At 42.8% G+C, this 13115-nt stretch overlaps 1 protein-coding gene across 1 annotated transcript in view; it reads right to left on the bottom strand.

The window, feature by feature from the left end:
- LOC128687572 (uncharacterized) overlaps positions 1-13115 on the bottom strand; it is an 83497-nt gene that overhangs the window by 67479 nt on the left and 2903 nt on the right. The window lies entirely within an intron of this gene.

Raw genomic sequence — 13115 nt, 5'->3', positions numbered from 1 at the left:
GGTCCTTTGCCGGTGTGTGTGTGTGTGTGTGTGTGTGTGTGTGTGTGTGTGTGTGTGTGTGTGTGTGTGTGTGTGTGTGTGTGTGTGTGTGTGTGTGTGTGTGTGTGTGTGTGTGGGTGTGTGTGTGTGTGGTCAGTGGCTGGACAGCAGGGAACGAAGTTGACGATCAAGAAGACGAATGGAAAGGTAGAAACGATGAAGAAGAAAGAGACTGCCGTGGAAACTGTTGTGGAAACATCTAATACATTCTCAGTGCTACCCAACGAATGTGAGTCGACTACTGGGAACATCACGACGAACGACACCAAGGAAGGTAAGAATATTGTTGTTGTTTACCTGGAGTTTACCTGGAGAGAGTTCCGGGGGTCAACGCCCCCGCGGCCCGGTCTGTGACCAGGCCTCCTGGTGGATCAGAGCCTGATCAACCAGGCTGTTGCTGCTGGCTGCACGCAAACCAACGTACGAGCCACAGCCCGGCTGATCCGGAACTGACTTTAGGTGCTTGTCCAGTGCCAGCTTGAAGACTGCCAGGGGTCTGTTGGTAATCCCCCTTATGTGTGCTGGGAGGCAGTTGAACAGTCTCGGGCCCCTGACACTTATTGTATGGTCTCTTAACGTGCTAGTGACACCCCTGCTTTTCATTGGGGGGATGGTGCATCGTCTGCCAAGTCTTCTGCTTTCGTAGTGAGTGATTTTCGTGTGCAAGTTCGGTACTAGTCCCTCTAGGATTTTCCAGGTGTATATAATCATGTATCTCTCCCTCCTGCGTTCCAGGGAATACAGGTTTAGGAACCTCAAGCGCTCCCAATAATTGAGGTCTTTTATCTCCGTTATGCGCGCCGTGAAGGTTCTCTGTACATTTTCTAGGTCGGCAATTTCACCTGCCTTGAAAGGTGCTGTTAGTGTGCAGCAATATTCCAGCCTAGATAGAACAAGTGACCTGAAGAGTGTCATCATGGGCTTGGCCTCCCTAGTTTTGAAGGTTCTCATTATCCATCCTGTCATTTTTCTAGCAGATGCGATTGATACAATGTTATGGTCCTTGAAGGTGAGATCCTCTGACATGATCACTCCCAGGTGATAGCCAAGTTAGGTATATGGATAGGGCGTTCTGCTTGAAGGACAGGAGTAGGAGACAGAGAGTTTGCTTTCCTGGGGCTGGGATGGAGGATATTGTTAGCCGTCTGGATAACATCATGAGAGGTAATGGGAGCAATCCTATTATCTGTCTCAGTGCTGGAGGCAACGATGTTGGCAGACGTAGGAGTGAAGACCTGATTAGCAGGTATAGGTCAGCAATAGAAATAATTAGGAGTAAGGGTGGGAACCCTGTCATATGTGGTATTTTGCCAAGGGTTGGAAATGAATGGTTGTCCAGGGCAATTGGTGTCAATTGCTGGCTGGACAAATACTGTAAGGAAAATGCGGTAACATTCATTGACAACTGGGACCTCTTCTATGGCAGAAATGACATGTATGCCAGGGATGGGGTTCACTTATCTAGGTCTGGGGTGGTAGCACTGGCAACTGCAGTGGAGGGAGCAGTTAAGACTTTAAACTAGGAATAGTTAGTGGTATGGATTTTGGTAGGAAAACAGTGAAGTCCCAGTGTAGTAATATTACGAGTTCTAGGGGAACTAGTAATAAGCAGAACGAGGTAGATATTGAAAAGCCAGGGACTTTGGGTGATAAGGACAGTAATAGGTTTAGTAGAAAAACAGAAATGAGCAGGAAGGGTAAAGAGAAAGGAGAGTCTTTCAATGTTTATTATGCTAATTGCCGTAGTGCTAGGAATAAGATGAACGAGTTGAGATTAGTTGCTAGTGCAGGTAACATTGATGTATTTGCCTTAACTGAGATGTGGTTTAATTCAAAAAGTCGGGACATGCCTGCGGAATGTCATATTCAGGGTTTTAAATTGTTCCAAGTAGATAGAAGTATCGGGAAGGGGGGTGGGGTGGCATTGTATGTCCGAGATCGCTTGAACTGTTGCATAAAAACGGGTATTAAGTCTGAAGTAACACATACAGAGTCTGTTTGGATAGAATTTTCAGAGGGGCATGAAAAACTGATTTTAGGAGTGATATACCGTCCCCCAAACTTAGATAGGGATCAAGGGAGACTACTATGGGAGGAAATTGTTAAGGCCACAAGGCACGATAATGTAGTAATTCTAGGAGACTTTAACTTTAGTCATATTGAGTGGAATTTCTTGACTGGGAATTTAGAATCATACGACTTCTTAGAAGTAGTTCAGGATTGTTTTTTGAAGCAGTTTGTGACAGAACCTACAAGGGGAAATAACCTGCTTGACTTAGTTATGGCAAACAATGAATCCCTTGTTAATAATTTAGAAATTTCAGAGGAACTGGGTGCTAGCGACCACAAACCAATTACATTTAGCATTGAATGGAAGTACGATAGTAGCGATAACTCAGTAACAGTCCCAGATTTTCGCTTAGCAGATTACGATGGGCTTAGAGAACACTTATCATCTGTTGACTGGGGTAACGAAGTGAGCTATCAATATGACAGTTTTCTGAACACTATACATACTGCTCAAAGAACGTTTATCCCATATAAAGAAATTAGATCAAATAGAAATGACCCAAAATGGATGAATAATAGGCTCAAATATCTACTAGGGCATAAGAAAGGAATTTATAGGCGTATCAAAAGAGGTGAGGGTCAACTTATGAATCAGTATATTGACATTAAGAGGGACATTAAAAAGGGGATAAGAAAAGCTAAAAGGGACTATGAAATTAAAGTTGCTAGGGATTCTAAAACTAACCCAAAAAGTTTTTTCCAGGTCTATAGAACAAAAGTTAGAGATAAGATAGGTCCCCTTAAAAATAACTATGGGCACCTTACTGACAAAGAGAATGAAATGTGCTCGATTTTTAATAATTATTTTCTCTCAGTTTTTACACAGGAAGACACTAACAATATTCCAGTAATTAATTTTTATAGTGGGCTAGAAGAAGATAAATTATGTAACATCACAGTCACTAGTGAAATGGTTGTGAAGCAGATAGACAGACTGAAGCAAAATAAGTCGCCGGGTCCTAATGAGGTTTTTTCAAGGGTTCTTAAGGAATGCAAAATGGAACTCTGTGAACCATTAACTAATATTTTTAATTTATCTCTTCAAACAGGTGTAGTGTCTGATATGTGGAAGATGGCTAATGTAATTCCTATTTTTAAAACAGGGGACAAGTCGTTACCGTCAAATTACCGCCCAATAAGCCTGACCTCAATTGTAGGCAAATTACTAGAGTCAATTATAGCTGAGATTATAAGCAGCCATCTCGATAACCATAGCTTGATTAATGATACTCAGCATGGATTCACAAGAGGCCGGTCTTGTCTAACTAATTTATTAACTTTCTTCAGTAAAGCTTTTGAGGCTGTTGACCACGATAAAGAATTTGATATTATTTACTTAGATTTTAGTAAGGCTTTTGATAGAGTTCCGCACCATAGACTTTTAAAGAAAGTGGCAGCTCATGGCATTGGGGGAAAAGTGCTCTCGTGGATCGAGTCATGGCTCACTGACAGGAAGCAGAGAGTGTCCATAAATGGGGTTAAATCCGAGTGGGGATCTGTAACAAGTGGCGTTCCACAGGGATCAGTCTTGGGCCCGTTGTTGTTTATAATATATATCAATGATCTTGATGAGGGAATTACTAGTGATATGAGCAAATTCGCCGATGACACAAAGATAGGTAGGATAATTGATTCAAACGTAGATGTTATGGAACTTCAGGAGGATTTAAACAAACTCTATTCTTGGTCAAAAAAGTGGCAGATGCAGTTCAGTGTAGATAAATGCAAGGTTCTGAAGTTTGGGAGTGCCCATAACCCTAGTACTTATAAGTTAAATGATGTAGAACTTAGCCATACAGATTGCGAAAAGGACTTGGGGGTTATGGTGAGCAGCAACCTTAAACCAAGACAGCAATGCCTAAGCGTACGTAATAAGGCAAATAGATTACTGGGATTTATATCAAGAAGTGTAAGCAACAGAAGTCCAGAGGTCATACTGCAGCTTTATACATCATTAGTAAGGCCTCACCTAGATTATGCAGCTCAGTTCTGGTCTCCACATTACAGAATGGACATAAATTCGTTAGAAAACATTCAGCGTAGGATGACTAAATTAATACATAGCATTAGAAATCTTCCTTATGAAGAAAGATTGAAGACTCTTAAGTTACATTCACTTGTTAGACGAAGAATGAGGGGAGACCTGATCGAAGTGTATAAGTGGAAGATAGGTATTAATAAAGGGGATATTATTAAGGTCTTGAGGATGTCTCTCCAAGAGAGAACCCGCAGTAATGGATTTAAATTAGATAAGTTTAGATTTAGAAAGGACATAGGAAAGTATTGGTTTGGAAATAGGGTAGTTGATGAGTGGAACAGTCTACCTAGTTGGGTTATTGAGGCTGGGACTTTGGGTAGTTTCAAATTTAGGTTGGATAAGTACATGAGTGGGAGGGGTTGGATTTGAGTGGGACTTTCACATCAGAGCTTATTTCTTGGGTGGCATTGAAAATTGGGTTGGGCAAATGTTTTGTTAGTGGGATGAACCAAACCGAGTCAGTGGGATGAATTGTAAAGGACCTGCCTAGTATGTGGCCAACAGGCCTCCTGCAGTGTTCCTCCTTTCTTATGTTCTTATGTGTGTGTGTACTCACCTATTTGTACTCACCTATTTGTGGTTGCAGGGGTCGATTCACAGCTCCTGGCCCCGCTTCTTCGCTGATTGCTACTAGGTCCTCTCTCTCCCTGCCCCATGAGTGTGTGTGTGTGTGTGTGTGTGTGTGTGTGTGTGTGTGTGTGTGTGTGTGTGTGTGTGTGTGTGTGTGTGTGTGTGTGTGTGTGTGTGTGTGTTGGTGCTGAGGGTGTGTGGGTGCTGAGGGTGTGTGTGGGTGTTGGGGAGGTGTGACTGTTGGGATGGTGAAACGCTGGTGTTGTTGGGGAGAGAGAGGGAAAGGGGTGAGCGTTGAGATGGGAGAAACACGAGTTGTGTGCGTGTGGCTTCCCTACCTTGCAGGGCACACACCACCACACTACTGGTGCTACCTAATTCTCTCTTACACCATCCTCCTCCCTACAACATCCCTAACTCATGCCCTCCATCCATCCTATTTTCCCTACGACTTAAAAAATATCCCTCTTCCTTAATTAATCTAACTACCTATCTTCTACACAGACACCAAAATTACCGAATGTGACTGGTAAGCAAGCGGTGACCATGTTGTGGCTCACCATACAGTCAGCTTTTTTAGTTGACATCATTATCCAGTAGTGATACCTACAGTCTATGGTAGTGGGACCCACAGTCAATAGTAGTGACGCCCACAGCCACTAGTAGTGGCACCTACAGTCATACAGTAGTGTGAAAATTAATTGGGACAGGAGTAAATTTTCTGATTATCCCATATGTCTTAGTCTCCGGCTTAATTAATGTAGTTTGTGTTCTTTTCAGAAACGTTGGCTACCGACTTCAGGCAACTATCCAGCTGTTTACCTGGAGTTTACCTGGAGAGAGTTCCGGGGGTCAACGCCCCCGCGGCCCGGTCTGTGACCAGGCCTCCTGGTGGATCAGAGCCTGATCAACCAGGCTGTTACTGCTGGCTGCACGCAAACCAACATACGAGGCACAGCCCGGCTGATCAGGAACCGACTTTAGGTGCTTGTCCAGTGCCAGCTTGAAGACTGCCAGGGGTCTGTTGGTAATCTCCCTTATGTATGCTGGGAGGCAGTTGAACAGTCTCGGGCCCCTGACACTTATTGTATGGTCTCTTAACGTGCTAGTGACACCCTTGCTTTTCATCGGGGGATGTTGCATCGTCTGCCAAGTCTTTTGCTTTCGTAGCGAGTGATTTTCGTGTGCAAGTTCAGTACTAGTCCCTCTAGGATTTTCCAGGTGTATATAATCATGTATCTCTCCCACCTGCGTTCCAGGGAATACAGGTTTAGGAACCTCAAGCGCTCCCAGTAATTGAGGTGTTTTATCTCCGTTATGCGCGCCGTGAAGGTTCTCTGTACATTTTCTAGGTCAGCAATTTCACCTGCCTTGAAAGGTGCTGTTAGTGTGCAGCAATATTCCAGCCTAGATAGAACAAGTGACCTGAAGAGTGTCATCATGGGCTTGGCCTCCCTAGTTTTGAAGGTTCTCGTTATCCATCCTGTCATTTTTCTAGCAGATGCAATTGATACAATGTTATGGTCCTTGAATGTGAGATCCTCCGACACGATCACTCCCAGGTCTTTGACGTTGGTGTTTCGCTCTATTTTGTGGCCAGAATTTGTTTTGTACTCTGACGAAGATTTAATTTCCTCGTATTTACCATATCTGAGTAATTGAAATTTCTCATCGTTGAACTTCATATTGTTTTCTGAAGCCCACTGAAAGATTTGGTTGATGTCCGCTTGGAGCCTTGCAGTGTCTGCAATGGAAGACACTGTCATGCAGATTCGGGTGTCATCTGCAAAGGAAGAGACGGTGCAGTGGCTGACATCCTTGTCTATGTCAGATGGTGGTGTTACCCTGCGACTCTCGTCAGTGCTACAACAGCTGTTGTTCTGTAAGGCTACTCCTGCAAGGGTGCTCCGTGAGTGAATGTGGTTTCGCCAAATTCTCCATTTCAATTCATGCTTACTGCTGAAATTCATAATGGGTGTTACACCCATCAGGATGACACTGGTGATTGTGGAGCGATGCGTCGAGGAAGATGTGGAAGAAAACGCAAGACAACACCTCACGATGACAAGGTTATCATAAGAAATAGTGTGAAGGATCCCAAGAAAACCAGCCAAGATCTACAGAGAGATTTGGCTTCAGCGTAAATGTTAATTCTTCAACTGTTCGACAAAGGCTCCTTGGAACTGCAGAACTGACAAAAAGCCGGTAAAGAAACAATTACTGATTGCTGCTATGAAGGAAAAATCGGTTGCGGTGGGCACTAGATCATATGAGATGGACGACAAACGAATGGAGAAAAGTTATATTTTAAAGTAGATGGATACAGATCAGTGGTAGTGAGATGGAACAAAGGCGAACCCCAAAATACCCAACTAAGATGTTTTGGGGTAGTTTTACTGATAAAGGCCCTTGGGGCGGTATGTTATTGTTGAAGGAACTAATGAACAGCGACAATGCAAGTCAATCCTGGCAACTCATTTCCTTCCCAATGTAGATAGAGACTTTCCTGATGGAGAAGGCATCTTCCAGCAGGATCTTGCTTAACGCCACACTTCCAAAAAAGAAAAAAAATGCTGACATTCTTCGAAGAGAGTGGACTAAGCGTTCTAAAGTGACCTGGAAACTCTCCTGACCCTGACTGCTAGTCACCACAAGTTACTATCAATGACGCAAGTGTCATATCTCCACTTACGCAAGTGTCAGTTACATCACCACCATTGAAGCAAGTGTCAACTACATCACTACACTGCAGCAAGTGTCAACAGTGCTACCACTGAAGCAAGTGTCAACATCACTACCACTGAAGCAAGTGTCACTATCACTACCACTGAAGCAAGTGTCAACATCACTACCACTGAAGCAAGTGTCAACATCACTACCACTGAAGCAAGTGTCACTATCACTACCACTGAAGCAAGTGTCAACATCACTACCACTGAAGCAAGTGTCAACATCACTACCACTGAAGCAAGTGTCAACATCACTACCACTGAAGCAAGTGCCAACATCACTACCACTGAAGCAAGTGCCAACATCACTACCACTAAAGCAAGTGTCAACATCACTACCACTAAAGCAAGTGTCAACATCACTACCACTGAAGCAAGTGTCAACATCACTACCACTAAAGCAAGTGTCAACATCACTACCACTAAAGTATCAACTACATCACCACTGCAGCATCAACTACATCACCACTGCAGCAAGTATCAACATCACCACTGCAGCAAGTATCAACCACATCACCACTGCAGCAAGTATCAACTACATCACCACTGCAGCAAGTATCAACTACATCACCACTGCAGCAAGTATCAACTACATCACTGCAGCAAGTGTCAACTACATCACCACTGCAGCAAGTATCAACTACACCACTGCAGCAAGTGTCAACTACATCACCACTACAACAAGTATCAACTACATCACCACTGCAGCAAGTATCAACTACATCACTGCAGCAAGTGTCAACTACATCACCACTGCAGCAAGTATCAACTACATCACTGCAGCAAGTATCAACTACATCACCACTGCAGCATCAACTACGTCACCACTGCAGCAAGTATCAACTACATCACCACTGCAGCAAGTATCAACATCACCACTGCAGCAAGTATCAACATCACCACTGCAGCAAGTATCAACTACATCACCACTGCAGCAAGCATCAACTACATCACCACTGCAGCAAGTATCAACTACATCACCACTGCAGGAAGTATCAACATCACGACTACAGCAAGTATCAACATCACCACTGCAGCAAGTATCAACATCACCACTGCAGCAAGTATCAACAACACCACTGCAGCAAGTATCACCACTGCAGCAAGTATCATCACCACTGCAGCAAGTATCAACTACATCACCACTGCAGCAAGTATCAACATCACCACTACAGCAAGTATCAACATCACCACTGCAGCAAGTATCAACATCACTGCAGCAAGTATCAACATCACCACTGCAGCAAGTATCAACATCACCACTGCAGCAAGTATCAACATCACCACTACAGCAAGTATCAACATCACCACTGCAGCAAGTATCAACATAACCACTACATCAAGTATCAACATCACCACTGCAGCAAGTATCAACATCACCACTGCAGCAAGTATCAACATCACCACTGCAGCAAGTATCAACATCACCACTGCAGCAAGTATCAACCACATCACCACTGCAGCAAGTATCAACATCACCACTGCAGCAAGTATCAACATCACCACTGCAGCAAGTATCAACCACATCACCACTGCAGCAAGTATCAACCACATCACCACTGCAGCAAGTATCAACTACATCACCACTGCAGCAAGTATCAACTACATCACCACTGCAGCAAGTATCAACTACATCACTGCAGCAAGTGTCAACTACATCACCACTACAACAAGTACCAACTACATCACCACTGCAGCAAGTATCAACTACATCACCACTGCAGGAAGTATCAACACCACGACTACAGCAAGTATCAACATCACCACTGCAGCAAGTATCAACATCACCACTGCAGCAAGTATCAACACCACTGCAGCAAGTATCACCACTGCAGCAAGTATCATCACCACTGCAGCAAGTATCAACTACATCACCACTGCAGCAAGTATCAACATCACCACTACAGCAAGTATCAACATCACCACTGCAGCAAGTATCAACATCACTGCAGCAAGTATCAACATCACCACTGCAGCAAGTATCAACATCACCACTGCAGCAAGTATCAACATCACCACTACAGCAAGTATCAACATCACCACTGCAGCAAGTATCAACATAACTACTACATCAAGTATCAACATCACCACTGCAGCAAGTATCAACATCACCACTGCAGCAAGTATCAACATCACCACTGCAGCAAATATCAACATCACCACTGCAGCAAGTATCAACATCACCACTGCAGCAAGTATCAGCATCACCAATGCAGCAAGTATCAACATCACCACTACAACAAGTATCAACTACATCACCGCTGCAGCAAGTATCAACTACATCACTGCAGCAAGTATCAACATCACCACTACAACAAGTATCAACTACATCACTGCAGCAAGTATCAACATCACCACTGCAGCAAGTATCAACATCACCACTACAACAAGTATCAACTACATCACCACTGCAGCAAGTATCAACTACATCACCACTGCAGCAAGTATCAACTACATCACCACTGCAGCAAGTATCAACTACATCAACACTGCAGCAAGTATCAACTACATCACTGCAGCAAGTATCAACTACATCACTGCAGCAAGTATCAACTACATCACTGCAGCAAGTATCAACTACATCACTGCAGCAAGTATCAACTACATCACTGCAGCAAGTATCAACTACATCACTGCAGCAAGTATCAACTACATCACCACTGCAGCAAGTATCAACTACATCACTGCAGCAAGTATCAACTACATCACCACTGCAGCAAGTATCAACATCACTGCAGCAAGTATCAGCATCACCACTACAACAAGTATCAACTACACCACTGCAGCAAGTATCAACATCACCACTACAACAAGTATCAACTACATCACTGCAGCAAGTATCAACTACATCACCACTGCAGCAAGTATCAACTACATCACTGCAGCAAGTATCAACTACATCACCACTGCAGCAAGTATCAACATCACTGCAGCAAGTATCAACATCACCACTACAACAAGTATCAACTACATCACTGCAGCAAGTATCAACTACACCACTGCAGCAAGTATCAACATCACTGCAGCAAGTATCAACATCACCACTACAACAAGTATCAACTACATCACTGCAGCAAGTATCAACTACACCACTGCAGCAAGTATCAACATCACCACTACAACAAGTATCAACTACATCACTGCAGCAAGTATCAACATCACCACTACAACAAATATCAACTACACCACTGCAGCAAGTATCAACTACATCACCACTGCAGCAAGTATCAACTACATCACTGCAGCAAGTATCAACATCACCACTACAACAAGTACCAACTACATCATCACTACAACAAGTATCAACTACATCACCACTGCAGCAAGTATCAACTACATCACTGCAGCAAGTATCAACATCACCACTACAACAAGTACCAACTACATCACCACTACAACAAGTATCAACTACACCACTACAACAAGTATCAACTACATCACTGCAGCAAGTATCAACATCACCACTACAACAAGTATCAACTACATCACTGCAGCAAGTATCAACTACATCACCACTGCAGCAAGTATCAACTGCATCACTGCAGCAAGTATCAACATCACCACTACAACAAGTACCAACTACATCATCACTACAACAAGTATCAACTACATCACCACTGCAGCAAGTATCAACTACATCACTGCAGCAAGTATCAACATCACCACTACAACAAGTACCAACTACATCACCACTACAACAAGTATCAACTACACCACTGCAGCAAGTATCAACATCACCACTACAACAAGTATCAACTACATCACTGCAGCAAGTATCAACATCACCACTACAACAAGTATCAACTACATCACTGCAGCAAGTATCAACATCACCACTACAACAAGTATCAACTACATCACCACTGCACAAGTATCAACTACATCACTGCAGCAAGTATCAACATCACCACTACAACAAGTATCAACTACATCACCACTGCAGCAAGTATCAACTACACCACTGCAGCAAGTATCAACATCACCACTACAACAAGTACCAACTACATCACCACTACAACAAGTATCAACTACATCACCACTGCAGCAAGTATCAACTACATCACTGCAGCAAGTATCAACATCACCACTACAACAAGTACCAACTACATCACCACTACAACAAGTATCAACTACATCACCACTGCAGCAAGTATCAACTACACCACTGCAGCAAGTATCAACATCACCACTACAACAAGTATCAACTACATCACCACTACAACAAGTACCAACTACATCACCACTACAACAAGTATCAACTACATCACCACTGCAGCAAGTATCAACTACATCACTGCAGCAAGTATCAACATCACCACTACAACAAGTACCAACTACATCACCACTACAACAAGTATCAACTACATCACCACTGCAGCAAGTATCAACTACACCACTGCAGCAAGTATCAACATCACCACTACAACAAGTATCAACTACATCACCACTACAACAAGTATCAACTACATCACCACTGCAGCAAGTATCAACTACATCACTGCAGCAAGTATCAACATCACCACTACAACAAGTACCAACTACATCACCACTACAACAAGTATCAACTACATCACCACTGCACAAGTATCAACTACATCACTGCAGCAAGTATCAACATCACCACTACAACAAGTATCAACTACATCACCACTGCAGCAAGTATCAACTACACCACTGCAGCAAGTATCAACATCACCACTACAACAAGTACCAACTACATCACCACTACAACAAGTATCAACTACATCACCACTGCAGCAAGTATCATCACCACTACAACAAGTACCACCTACATCACCACTTCTGACGTAATTCAACACACATGTTGAACACGTCAGCTATAAGTACTTTTTCAAACAGCTGAAAACTATATTGTAGATTCCTTTCCCTATAAAAACGTATAAAAATAACAGTATTTTTTAACAAAAGCCATAGGACAGTGAGGGAGGGGGAAGGGGATCTTCCCTCACATGTTATCTACAATGCTCATATGAAACCTCCCAAGTGAAACTGACTCAGTGTTTTGCAATGTTATCCTTCACACAATATTAACCTGACTCCATCAATGTTATCCTTCACACAATATTAACCTGACTCCATCAATGTTATCCTTCACACAATATTAACCTGACTCCATCAATGTTATCCTTCACACAATATTAACCTGACTCCATCAATGTTATCCTTCACACTATATTAACCTGACTCCATCAATGTTATCCTTCACACAATATTAACCTGACTCCATCAATGTTATCCTTCACACAATATTAACCTGACTCCATCAATGTTATCCTTCACACAATATTAACCTGACTCCATCAATGTTATCCTTCACACAATATTAACCTGACTCCATCAATGTTATCCTTCACACAATATTAACCTGACTCCATCAATGTTATCCTTCACACAATATTAACCTGACTCCATCAATGTTATCCTTCACACTATATTAACCTCGGCTGGACCACCACTAGTATACTATCCCTAGAACACTTCTCTGGATGTTCATGGCAAAACACTGAGCGTCACAGGTCAGATCACATATTAATATTACGACTATACTAGTACTACTATTACTACTAGTACTGCTACTACTACTACTAATAATAATAATAATAATAACAACAACAACGATGTGTAATTTTCCAAGATGGTACATTACA

The sequence above is a fragment of the Cherax quadricarinatus genome, chromosome 11 (assembly GCF_038502225.1).
Source record: "Cherax quadricarinatus isolate ZL_2023a chromosome 11, ASM3850222v1, whole genome shotgun sequence".
NCBI lineage: Eukaryota > Metazoa > Arthropoda > Malacostraca > Decapoda > Parastacidae > Cherax > Cherax quadricarinatus.
This window is presented reverse-complemented; position numbering and strand designations above follow the sequence as displayed.